General features: G+C 33.6%; 1 protein-coding gene across 2 annotated transcripts in view; it reads right to left on the bottom strand.

Moving 5' to 3' along the window:
- LOC145247896 (uncharacterized) overlaps positions 1-13,025 on the bottom strand; it is a 341,390-nt gene that overhangs the window by 115,547 nt on the left and 212,818 nt on the right. The window lies entirely within an intron of this gene.

The raw sequence follows: 13,025 nt of genomic DNA, 5'->3' as shown, positions 1-13,025 counted from the left end.
AATTTAGTTTGTAGCTTAAAAAAAATGAAAACATTCAAGTGAAATAAAAACATACCAAAAATCAGAATTATCTGAAATGAAATTTGTCAAAATTTATCATTTACCAAAAGATTGTATTCTTCCGACTGACAATGTATGAATCAAAACCTTATCTTGGTTTTACCTCTCCATATTATATTGAAGTATTCCGCAGAAAAGTATTGCCATAAAAACGTTGATAACTGAAAACACTTTATTTCATCAAACTGAAAACTTAGCATGATTTGATTACAACCCTTTTTTTAAAACTTAGCATTAGATCCATACATCAAATTTGGAAAGATCGAGTCTCTACAATGAACAGAACCAAAGTTATTTCTAAAAATGTGACTTTCATGTTTTCCATGACTTACCGATTCCAAACTTAAATCAGTTCTCATAGCAATACACATGGATGATAAAACGCTTTAGATAATCACAGATTTCAAGAGGCTTCTGCTAAAATAGTCATATTTTTTCTCAAAATGCCATTGTTTTGTTCAGAAATGATACTTTCAAATTAATAATACCGTACATTTTAGAGTTTTAAGCAAATAAAGTGGTAAAAATGTGAATATCATAAAACAAGGTTTTCAGTCAAGATTTGTAACCCCCCCCCCCCACACACACAATTTACAAATGCTTATACCGTGTGTGTATTAAGAAATTTTTTAATGAAATTTGAAAACTAACCAAAAGAGATGTCACTTTTAATAGTTTTGGGTGTCCGAAATACATTTGACCACTCGTGTTTTTGTTGCGTTGAAATCTTTTTTGTAACATTACAAGTATGGAAAAATTTGGAAAAAATTTTCTTCGGACACCCACTATTAAATAAAACGATCTTTTTACTATGTTTATCCATTAAAAGAATAATTGTACATTGTTTTCTCTCATTTAAGATAGCAATTTAAAAACATGATATCCAGAAAAAATCGTTTGGAGTTTAAATGTAGACTGTAGTATTGGTAATAGCATCAGCAGTAACAGCGATAGCACGGCTGTAAACAGATTTTTTTTGTTGTTGATTTTTATTCCAGATCAATTTTTTTTTTTTAATTGAAAATCTGATTATAAAAAAAATTACAGGTTTAGTTAGAGCTATTTTGTTATCAAGCATATTTTTAAAATTTGGAGAGTGGTCAAATTTTTAAAACATTGGATTTTGCTTTGGACAACCAAGGATGTGCACTGAAATAGGATTCTTTGATCCACGTACAACAGTTTTATATTTTTATGATTTTTGTTTTTTTTAAAAGAAACTAATCTACCTTATCAAAAAATGCAAAAATCGATATTTAAATATTTGCAGGAGGTGCTTAATCACAAAATAAAAACGTTAGAAAGACATGAAATGTAATTAAAAATCAAAATTTGTGAACAATTTGTCAGCTTTAGCAAAAGGTTGGGTTTTTTTTTTATATTTTAATAGGTTGGACAAAAAATACTTCATACTTTTCCAAAGGTCAAATTTTCTGTTAGAGTAACATCACTTGTTTTAAATAACATTTTTGTCTGTCGCAGTCCTTGTAAAATTTCACAATAGGTGTCAACCACCTTAAAAAAAAAAAAAAACTCTTAATCTTACGCCTAACCCTAGATACGAGTGGCAAGCCTCCTAAAACCTTAGCCGTAACAATAACGCTAAGTATAACTGGCAGAGCTTCTCATAGAACTAAATTCCTCAGTAAGCTACATATAAGCATAAAAAAGAAGACCTTTCCTCAAAAAAGTGCACATGATTAATCTCCCATAAAAAATAAATTGGTCAACTGTCCTAAAATGCTAGAATGGGCTCGAAATAGTGAATTATTTTACATTAAATTTATGTGAAACCAACCCCCACTCTGAATTCTAAAATTGTTTTTGTTTTGTTTTTATCAAGTCTTCAGGATTTTCATACATAATTTCCCTTAGCTCTATCATTAACCCAGAGTCAGAGTGGCAACCTTTCCACCTAATTGCAAAGACCCTCTTAAAACCACACAATCACCTTTTAGAAAAAAATAAAATTAAGAAAAAATTTATCTACCATAGAAAAAAAAAACCCGGGTTAACTGCCCTAAAATTCTGGAATGGTTCAAAATAATTTTTGTTTATCTTTCATTAATGTTTTTCAAGGTGTTCATACGTAATCTATAATGTAAATCTCACCTGTTTGTTTAAATGTATGTATGTTTGTATGTATGTTTTGCAAAAAACTTTTGACAGAGGCAACGAATCCTGACAAGATCAATATCATTTTGAAGCTCAACGTCTTGGACGACAAATATTGAAAAAAATAGCCAAAAACATTAATTCCTCCACCGTAAACTTGGCTGTTTTGTACAAGGAGGGGTCAATTTTTTTGCCGACATTTTAGCAAGTCATCGTCAACGTTGGATTGACTTCAGTTAATTTCAACGCTTTTGACTACTGGTCGTGTCATGGAGACATCGGCTAAGACATCAGATTTTCTTTAACTTTTTTTTCTGCCTTCACGTCACAGGTTCGAGCTTGCCTGCTTACTACCATTTTTTTTTTTTTAAAAACCTCTCTTCACCCTGGCTGTCTACTGTTGCTTTGATTCCCTCCCCACACTACTACCTTTTTTTTAAAAACCTCTCTCCACATCCACAGGTTCGAGCCTGGCTGCTTACTATCATTTTTTTTTTTTTTTTTTTTTTTTTTTTTTTGTGCTCAACACACCTCTAAACACCAGAGCAATGCCGGGCACCCAAGCTAGTTGTCCATAAAGGTAAAAATCACATTTTGGAGAGGTGGTCAGATGGAGAGGGGTAACAAAAGGTATTAATTTACAATAATACCAAAGAAATAGTGCAATATATTCATTTTTAAGCAGTCCTAGATTTTGATTACAGTTTTGTACATAAAATACATTACAATTTAACTTTGAGTTCTTTTCTTTTAATGGATACATGACATTTTTAAGGAATCGCAGCATATTTATGTGCATTTACTGCAGATTATTTAGAAACCATTAATTTCTGGAGATTTTCAGTAGCATATTCTGATTCCTTGCACAAAAATACACTTATATAACAAATATAATTGCTAAATTATGTGTTTTAACAAAGATATAGCATTTTTACTAAAAAAGTAGTGTAAAAAATGTGACAAAATGCATATGGTCTTAAAAGAAGGAAAAATATCCAAACATGTGAGGCACAAAAATAGTCATAATTTCCTTAACTTTAATCGAATTTTGAAAATTTAAAAAGGCTCTTAGTTTATCAAGCTTTTCCTATGTATGACATTATTAAAATATGTTAAGCCATTTCAATTTTTTCATGTGTACTATAAGTTCTAAGATAGACCATATTTTCACCAAGTTTGGTGATGTTTGCAGACACTAGGCTATAACAAAAACAAACTTGATTGAAAACAACCTCTGCCTCAGTGGAGACAATAAACGAATTCTACTATAAAGTATATATTTGATTAAAAACAAAACTTAATATTTGATGTCCATATCCAACATTTTGTAAGTCATACAAAGTCCAAGATATCAAAGGGATCTATAAAAATCTGAAATACATATATTTCCTATCACTTAATAGTTTAATTAATGCAAAAAACTATTCACAAGTCACTAGAGTCAAATATCTAGGTGTCATAATAAAATCAAAAGAAAAACATTTTCAAATATCTGCCACAAAAAATCCACACTAATACAAAAGTCGTGAATACAATCAAAACTCCTCCCTTAAAATAATTTATAAAGTATTCAATAATAATAGATTAAATCCTAATTTTAGCATTGATTGAAAAATATTAACCTTAAAGAAATTGATTGAAAAATATTAACCTTAAAGAAACTAAAAAATTTACAGATGAAAAATGTCTGCTTTGGAAGAAAATGCACCATTTGTAAATCTATAGTTTATAAAATATTAGAATATTGTTCTGGAGCTTTGTGGAACATTGAGAATACATTTAAAGGAATCGATTATAAGTAAAAGTCTTTGTCAAGTTACAAAATTATGTTTTTCCAAGCTTTAAAGACAAATATCTCAAGCAGATAGAACCTTTTTATTTTGGGGTAACAAGATAGCAGCATAGTTTTAAAAGTGTGTTCAGAATTTCCCTATGAATCACAAGACAACAATGAACGAATTCCACAACCTTAACTGGTTTGGTTTGATAAGATTGGAATGTTTTTATATTGTTAAGCAAAATCAAACTGTCTTTCTTGATCTGTGTTTTTTTTTTTTTTAATTTATTCTTGGTGTAACATTGTTTATAAGGATAACAAGAGTGAATTAATTTCTTTGAACCAGTCTGATCGGCCAATTACTCATTCTGTTGTTGATTGGCTCCCTTAAAACATAAAGCAAAAAAAAAAAAAAAAAAATTGTACAAGAGAAAATGAAGTAAAAACAATGGCTACTATCGAATAGACTTATAAAGCAACCAGTTAGAAAGCAAAAGGGGAAAAAATGCCAAGAATAGATCAATATTGTGTGGGAAGGTATGATCAGGTTTTGAGATTTAAAGATTGTCAACCTGATTTACATAAAATGTGGTATGAGTGAGGAAACTACAAACAAAAGTGGACAGAACATTTCCTTTTATTTCTACTTGGCTGACATTTCTTTTTCATTGCATGCAGTCATAAGAAAAACAATTTTCAGTTTCAAAATGAAGATACATGGTTAATTCAAAGGGAAATTCTAAATCTTACGACAAAACTTTCCAACCTATCTAAACTAAAATAATAAAGTAAAAAACAATAATGGATCCATTCAATTTTGTGTGATTCGCTATGAAAATGACCATACGTTTTTGGAGCAAACTTACCAACTGACAGTGTTTTATGAAGAGGTCACATCTAAAAATTAACTTATCAAAGAAAATATTGTTTTGATTTTAATCATGAAAACCCCATCAAGGCAAATATTCCCAAGTTTGACAAGGGCCATCTGAATCAGCCGAAACATTGTGAAAATAACAACCAAGATGAGATTAATAGATCAAATAATCCAAATAATATCAATTAGTTTTGTTTTATAAATATTTTTCAAGAATGACATTTTTTTAATTGGGTCATTAAAACAAAGGTCGCAATTTACAACGACCATGTAATCGTGCAGTTGTCGATGACACAGATAGCATTTATAAGAGTCAAAGTGAATAATCAATGTGCTAGTCTCGTTTGGGTTAAGGACTTCCTTTTCCTCTTATCTTAATGACAACATTTGGAAGGATGAACATGGCCTTCTACAACTTCCTCAACGTTTCTTAGGTTACAATCACTTAAAAACATCTCATGATGTAAAATGGTTACATTGGAAATTGTTTACACAAGTTTTACTCTCAGGAAGAGATTTAATAATTTGAAAATTTTAGAGCAATCTACAGTCTTTACAAAGTATTACGTACTACAAGCATCTTGCTATCCAACTCCCCACCAAATTGCCCCCCCCCCATAATCTGACCCTTATCACATTTGCGCTTTATGCCTCAATGGCAATGTTTTAAGTAATCAAATGTAAAAAAAAATAAAATTAAAAAAAATGAGTATAATAGACATTTTTTTTTTTTTACATTTAATTAAAGCTGATTTAATTAACATTTTTTTTTCTATAGCTTTTTATCTACATATTTTAATCACAAAGTACATGCTAAGATATTCGTCAGTTTGAGAATTGAGGTATGCTTCAAGATACCTTCATTTCAATTGTACTAATTAGCTGTAATTTGCAATTAACTCACCAAATGAACCATCTCTTACTAACTTTCTATTTATCACTTTTACACTCTCTTAATGTCTTGTTTGATTCCCTCCCAGCTATTAATGTATATGTCATCTATCCATTCTCTCTTCGGTCTCTCTGCTTATTAACAATTCCATAAAAAAGGAAAGCGTAAGAGGATTGGAATAAATGTGGAATATCACACTTTTATCTGAAGTTAGGAAGAAAAAGAAACCGGAAGGAGAAAGATAATGAGCAAAAAGAGACTGCTTTTGAATTTTTTTTTTTTTTTTTAACTAGCTTTACATTTTTTTCTAATTCAAACAAGATAACTTAAATGATCATTTTTTTTTGCTTTATTTCTAATATTTTTTAAAGCTTTGTTTTCTAATAGATAACGCTGCATATACATACACTTTTTGAACTGTTCTAAACTTGGTTGTTATGTTCATAATATTTTACCTGGCATCCAGAAACAGCTTATTATAATGGAAATCACATGCCTGTTTACCTCTTATTTCAGATGAGTTCATTGTTACATTTTAATAAAAAAATAACGTTTCCTATTATTTCCAACAGGGGAAATAATAGGAAACGTTATTTCATAGAGGGTAACCTTCACCCCCAAAATAAAAGATTTATATTAATTTAACATTAAAAAAGTTTAAAGTAAATGTCTTGCATCGTACGAAAAAAATAAATTCTTCATAAAGAGCTAGAAGTAAAAATAATTTATAATTTTTAGAAAATAAAATGTTATAAATTAAAGATTAAAAATAATTTATAGCATTTTATTTTCTAAAAATTATAATTTTATTTTCTAAAAATTATTTATAATTTTTAGAAAATAAAATGTTATAAATTAAAGATTAAAAATAATTTATAGCATTTTATTTTCTAAAAATTATAATTTTATTTTCTAAAAATTATTTATAATTTTTAGAAAATAAAATGTTATAAATTAAAGATTAAAAATAATTTATAGCATTTTATTTTCTAAAAATTATAATTTAATTTTCTAAAAATTATTTATAATTTTTAGAAAATAAAATGTTATAAATTAAAGATTAAAAATAATTTATAGCATTTTATTTTCTAAAAATTATAATTTAATTTTCTAAAAATTATTTATAATTTTTAGAAAATAAAATGTTATAAATTAAAGATTAAAAATAATTTATAGCATTTTATTTTCTAAAAATTATAATTTAATTTTCTAAAAATTATTTATAATTTTTAGAAAATAAAATGTTATAAATTAAAGATTAAAAATAATTTATAGCATTTTATTTTCTAAAAATTATAATTTAATTTTCTAAAAATTATTTATAATTTTTAGAAAATAAAATGTTATAAATTAAAGATTAAAAATAATTTATAGCATTTTATTTTCTAAAAATTATAATTTTTACAAGTCTAAAAGTTGTTTTTCTCTTCAGCTTTCAACTAATCTAATTTTCTTAAGGAATATGCACATTGTCCAATCAAATATAGAAAGTACAGTAAATAGAACATATGCAGATATAAGCTTTAACTGATTATACATAAAATAAACAGCAAATGGTAACTGTCAGTATCCCAGGTTCATCAGATCAAATGGCACCACATGGAGCATTACAATTTCCCAATCCTTTTTTGAAGATGAGCATAGAATACGAATTGCGTTCCAAAGTTGGATGGAGATTACTTTTTTAATTAAATCCATCTTGTAAAATTTCAGATATAATTCCTTGTTGAGGTGGGGTCCAAGAGAGAAAAAAATTGGGAGGAGAGCCAAGAGAGATGGAGAGGGAGAGAGGGGCTTAAGACAGAGGGGACCAAAGACAGAAAAAGTGAGAGGCTACAGACAATGTGAATGGAGGTGAAAGTCATAAACGGACGGAGGTAGTAGATGAAAGAGGTGGAAGGCCAAAGAGAAAGAGGGAGTTAGAAAGGAGTTAAAAATAGTAGGGGGCAGAAAGAGAGAGAGAGAGGGCTCTAAAACAAAAAGAGAAAAAGGGTTATAAGACAAAAAAAGAAGGGAGCACACAGGGAGATAGAAAAGGAGGCCCAGGAAGCGAGAGAGAGAAAAAGTAAAGGAACTGACAAAAGTAAGAGAGAGACAGACAGACAGAACAAGTGAGAGAGAGAGAGAGAGAGAGTGAGAGAGAGAGACAGACAGAACAAGTGAGAGAGAGAGAGACAGACAGAACGAGAGAGAGAGACACAGACAGAACGAGAGAGAGAGAGACAGACAGAACGAGAGAGAGAGAGAGACAGAAAGACAGAACGAGTGAGAGAGAGAGAGACAGAACAAGCGAGTGAGAGAGAGAGACAGAACAAGCGAGTGAGAGAGAGAGACAGAACAAGCGAGTGAGAGAGAGAGACAGAACAAGCGAGTGAGAGAGAGAGACAGAACAAGCGAGTGAGAGAGAGAGACAGAACAAGCGAGTGAGAGAGAGAGACAGAACAAGCGAGTGAGAGAGAGAGACAGAACAAGTGAGAGAGAGAGAGACAGACAGAACAAGCGAGTGAGAGAGAGAGAGAGAGAGAGAGAGAGAGAGAGAGAGACAGAACAAGCGAGTGAGAGAGAGAGAGAGAGACAGAACAAGCGAGTGAGAGAGATACAGACAGACAGAACAAGCGAGTGAGAGAGATACAGACAGACAGAACAAGCGAGTGAGAGAGATACAGACAGACAGAACAAGCGAGTGAGAGAGAGAGAGAGAGAGAGAGACAGAACAAGCGAGTGAGAGAGAGAGAGAGAGAGAGAGAGACAGAACAAGCGAGTGAGAGAGAGAGAGAGAGAGAGAGACAGAACAAGCGAGTGAGAGAGAGAGAGAGAGAGAGAGACAGAACAAGCGAGTGAGAGAGAGAGAGAGAGAGAGACAGAACAAGCGAGTGAGAGAGAGAGACAGAACAAGCGAGTGAGAGAGAGAGAGAGAGAGAGACAGAACAAGCGAGTGAGAGAGAGAGAGAGAGAGAGAGACAGACAGACAGACAGAACAAGCGAGTGAGAGAGAGAGAGAGAGACAGACCAAGCGAGTGAGAGAGAGAGAGAGAGACAGACCAAGCGAGTGAGAGAGAGAGAGAGAGACAGACCAAGCGAGTGAGAGAGAGAGAGAGAGAGAGAACAAATGGGAGAGAGAGAGAGAACAAATGAGAGAGAGAGAGAGAGAACAAATGAGAGAGAGAGAGAGAGAACAAATGAGAGAGAGAGAGAGAGAACAAATGAGAGAGAGAGAGAGAGAACAAATGAGAGAGAGAGAGAGAGAGAACAAATGAGAGAGAGAGAGAGAGAGAACAAATGAGAGAGAGAGAGAGAGAGAACAAATGAGAGAGAGAGAGAGAGAACAAATGAGAGAGAGAGAGAGAGAGAACAAATGAGAGAGAGAGAGAGAGAACAAATGAGAGAGAGAGAGAGAGAGAACAAATGAGAGAGAGAGAGAGAGAGAGAACAAATGAGAGAGAGAGAGAGAGAGAGAACAAATGAGAGAGAGAGAGAGAACAAATGAGAGAGAGAGAGAGAACAAATGAGAGAGAGAGAGAGAACAAATGAGAGAGAGAGAGAGAACAAATGAGAGAGAGAGAGAGAACAAATGAGAGAGAGAGAGAGAACAAATGAGAGAGAGAGAGAGAACAAATGAGAGAGAGAGAGAGAACAAATGAGAGAGAGAGAGAGAGAACAAATGAGAGAGAGAGAACAAATGAGAGAGAGAGAACAAATGAGAGAGAGAGAACAAATGAGAGAGAGAGAACAAATGAGAGAGAGAGAGAGAACAAATGAGAGAGAGAGAGAGAACAAATGAGAGAGAGAGAGAGAACAAATGAGAGAGAGAGAGAGAACAAATGAGAGAGAGAGAGAGAACAAATGAGAGAGAGAACAAATGAGAGAGAGAGAGAGAACAAATGAGAGAGAGAGAGAGAACAAATGAGAGAGAGAGAGAGAGAACAAATGAGAGAGAGAGAGAGAACAAATGAGAGAGAGAGAGAGAACAAATGAGAGAGAGAGAGAGAACAAATGAGAGAGAGAGAGAGAACAAATGAGAGAGAGAGAGAGAACAAATGAGAGAGAGAGAGAGAGAGAACAAATGAGAGAGAGAACAAGAGAGAGAGAGAGAGAGAACAAGAGAGAGAGAGAACAAGAGAGAGAGAGAGAGAGAGAGAACAAGAGAGAGAGAGAGAGAGAACAAGAGAGAGAGAGAACAAGAGAACAAGAGAGAGAGAGAACAAGAGAACAAGAGAGAGAGAACAAGAGAGAGAGAACAAGAGAGAGAGAGAGAGAGAGAACAAATGAGAGAGAGAGAGAGAACAAATGAGAGAGAGAGAGAGAACAAATGAGAGAGAGAGAGAGAACAAATGAGAGAGAGAGAGAGAGAACAAATGAGAGAGAGAGAGAGAGAACAAATGAGAGAGAGAGAACAAATGAGAGAGAGAGAGAGAGAACAAATGAGAGAGAGAGAGAGAGAACAAATGAGAGAGAGAGAGAGAGAACAAATGAGAGAGAGAGAGAGAGAACAAATGAGAGAGAGAGAGAGAGAACAAATGAGAGAGAGAGAGAGAGAACAAATGAGAGAGAGAGAGAGAGAACAAATGAGAGAGAGAGAGAGAGAACAAATGAGAGAGAGAGAGAACAAATGAGAGAGAGAGAGAACAAATGAGAGAGAGAGAGAACAAATGAGAGAGAGAGAGAACAAATGAGAGAGAGAGAGAGAACAAATGAGAGAGAGAGAGAGAACAAATGAGAGAGAGAGAGAGAACAAATGAGAGAGAGAGAGAGAACAAATGAGAGAGAGAGAGAGAACAAATGAGAGAGAGAGAGAGAACAAATGAGAGAGAGAGAGAGAACAAATGAGAGAGAGAGAGAGAGAACAAATGAGAGAGAGAGAGAGAGAGAACAAATGAGAGAGAGAGAGAGAGAGAACAAATGAGAGAGAGAGAGAGAGAGAACAAATGAGAGAGAGAGAGAGAGAGAACAAATGAGAGAGAGAGAGAGAGAGAACAAATGAGAGAGAGAGAGAGAGAACAAATGAGAGAGAGAGAGAGAGAACAAATGAGAGAGAGAGAGAGAGAGAACAAATGAGAGAGAGAGAGAGAGAACAAATGAGAGAGAGAGAGAGAACAAATGAGAGAGAGAGAGAGAACAAATGAGAGAGAGAGAGAGAACAAATGAGAGAGAGAGAGAGAACAAATGAGAGAGAGAGAACAAATGAGAGAGAGAGAACAAATGAGAGAGAGAGAACAAATGAGAGAGAGAGAACAAATGAGAGAGAGAGAACAAATGAGAGAGAGAGAACAAATGAGAGAGAGAGAACAAATGAGAGAGAGAGAACAAATGAGAGAGAGAGAACAAATGAGAGAGAGAGAACAAATGAGAGAGAGAGAACAAATGAGAGAGAGAGAACAAATGAGAGAGAGAGAACAAATGAGAGAGAGAGAACAAATGAGAGAGAGAGAACAAATGAGAGAGAGAGAACAAATGAGAGAGAGAGAACAAATGAGAGAGAGAGAACAAATGAGAGAGAGAGAACAAATGAGAGAGAGAGAACAAATGAGAGAGAGAGAACAAATGAGAGAGAGAGAACAAATGAGAGAGAGAGAACAAATGAGAGAGAGAGAGAGAACAAGAGAGAGAGAGAGAGAGAACAAATGAGAGAGAGAGAGAGAACAAGAGAGAGAACAAGAGAGAGAGAGAACAAGAGAGAGAGAGAACAAGAGAGAGAGAGAACAAGAGAGAGAGAACAAATGAGAGAGAACAAATGAGAGAGAACAAATGAGAGAGAACAAATGAGAGAGAACAAATGAGAGAGAACAAATGAGAGAGAACAAATGAGAGAGAACAAATGAGAGAGAACAAATGAGAGAGAACAAATGAGAGAGAACAAATGAGAGAGAACAAATGAGAGAGAACAAATGAGAGAGAACAAATGAGAGAGAACAAATGAGAGAGAACAAATGAGAGAGAGAGAGAACAAATGAGAGAGAGAGAGAACAAATGAGAGAGAGAGAGAGAACAAATGAGAGAGAGAGAGAGAACAAATGAGAGAGAGAGAGAGAACAAATGAGAGAGAGAGAGAGAACAAATGAGAGAGAGAGAGAGAACAAATGAGAGAGAGAGAGAGAACAAATGAGAGAGAGAGAGAGAACAAATGAGAGAGAGAGAGAGAACAAATGAGAGAGAGAGAGAGAACAAATGAGAGAGAGAGAGAGAGAACAAATGAGAGAGAGAGAGAGAACAAATGAGAGAGAGAGAGAGAACAAATGAGAGAGAGAGAGAGAGAAAAAATGAGAGAGAGAGAGAACAAATGAGAGAGAGAGAACAAATGAGAGAGAGAGAGAACAAATGAGAGAGAGAGAGAGAACAAATGAGAGAGAGAGAGAGAACAAATGAGAGAGAGAGAGAGAACAAATGAGAGAGAGAGAGAGAGAACAAATGAGAGAGAGAGAGAGAGAACAAATGAGAGAGAGAGAGAGAACAAATGAGAGAGAGAGAGAGAACAAATGAGAGAGAGAGAGAGAACAAATGAGAGAGAGAGAGAGAACAAATGAGAGAGAGAGAGAGAACAAATGAGAGAGAGAGAGAGAACAAATGAGAGAGAGAGAACAAATGAGAGAGAGAGAACAAATGAGAGAGAGAGAACAAATAAGAGAGAGAGAACAAATGAGAGAGAGAGAACAAATGAGAGAGAGAGAGAGAGAACAAATGAGAGAGTGAGAACAAATGAGAGAGAGAGAACAAATGAGAGAGAGAGAACAAATGAGAGAGAGAGAACAAATGAGAGAGAGAACATATGAGAGAGAGAGAACATATGAGAGAGAGAGAGAGAGAGAGAGAGAGAGAGAGAGAGAGATGAAGAGGAGGGTGGTGCAAAGAGAGACAACAATAACTTTGATTTGTGCACTTCTAATATTCGTTTAGTCTATTGTCATTCCGGACGCATTTCTTTTTTTTTATTATTGGTTATGTAAACGAGACATATGTGATATGGTTTTTGTGCCCTCGTTCACACAAGGATTAAATTGCAAAAAATGAAATATGTTTAGTCGTTATGTTTCAGAATACAATTGGCAAAATACATCGAACTAATAATAGAAATGAATTATGATCCAAAAGTCAGATCATGTGAAACTCACATTCCCATTTGTATTTATGAAAAAGTTATGAACGGCATTAATTTGAAGTGAAGATACTGATTGGAATAATTTTTCTATAAAATTAACTTTCAAACATGTCCAACCGTCACAAGTTTGAAATCGAATTTTTATTGTGAAACAAAAATCGAATGCAGACATCTAAAGAATATCAATTTGGTTGTCTTTTTCTAAATCCAA

This window comes from Euprymna scolopes, chromosome 26 (genome assembly GCF_053919585.1).
Source record: "Euprymna scolopes isolate OS-2025 chromosome 26, ASM5391958v1, whole genome shotgun sequence".
Classification (NCBI taxonomy): Eukaryota; Metazoa; Mollusca; class Cephalopoda; order Sepiida; family Sepiolidae; genus Euprymna; species Euprymna scolopes.
Note: the sequence above shows the minus strand (reverse complement) of the source record. Positions and strands in the feature narration are given on the sequence as shown.